This window comes from Metarhizium album (assembly GCF_000804445.1).
Source record: "Metarhizium album ARSEF 1941 chromosome Unknown scaffold_67, whole genome shotgun sequence".
Taxonomy (NCBI): domain Eukaryota; kingdom Fungi; phylum Ascomycota; class Sordariomycetes; order Hypocreales; family Clavicipitaceae; genus Metarhizium; species Metarhizium album.
Window position 1 is genome coordinate 13,934 of NW_024467641.1, and position 578 is coordinate 14,511.

The following is a 578-nucleotide window of genomic DNA, read 5'->3' on the forward strand; positions in this document are numbered from 1 at the left end:
GTTGGGACCTGCCACGACAGCGCTCCCCGCGAGAAGGCTCAACGTGAGGCCGACAAGTATGCACGGGGAGGCATAGACTACGTTCACCAGCCGAAACGAGCGGCGTTGAGCCCGTGTCAGATCCCAGAGCCGAGGCTTCGAAGGATGGGGGACGATGGTACCCTCTGCGTCTCCTTCGCACCGTACACTGGGGAGAAGAGGCGGCAAAGGGTGACGGCAGATTTCGATATTTTGCGCAAGCTCACTTGGTGGGAGGACGTTGCCGGGTTGGAGGCCGTAAGACAATCGAGCGGTAGTTTCTGGAGCCTCGATCTGGAGGATGATTGGGCAGATCGGGCGCTTTTGCGGAGAGGTCATTTGTTGAGTGTGCCTGGGTTCGACGCCATGATGGCAAGACTGCAGTGTTCGCGCTGTCGCTTCGTTTTGGGACGATCTTGTCAAGCGCACACATTTCTCGGCGGCGATGCCATCCTCGGACGTTTGTTGTCATTTTGCCTGCGCGCGATCGAACGTCGAAGGACCAGTTGGAGCTTCCTCGAGCTGGACTTCAACTGGAGCGACTCGTGGGAGTACCCGTA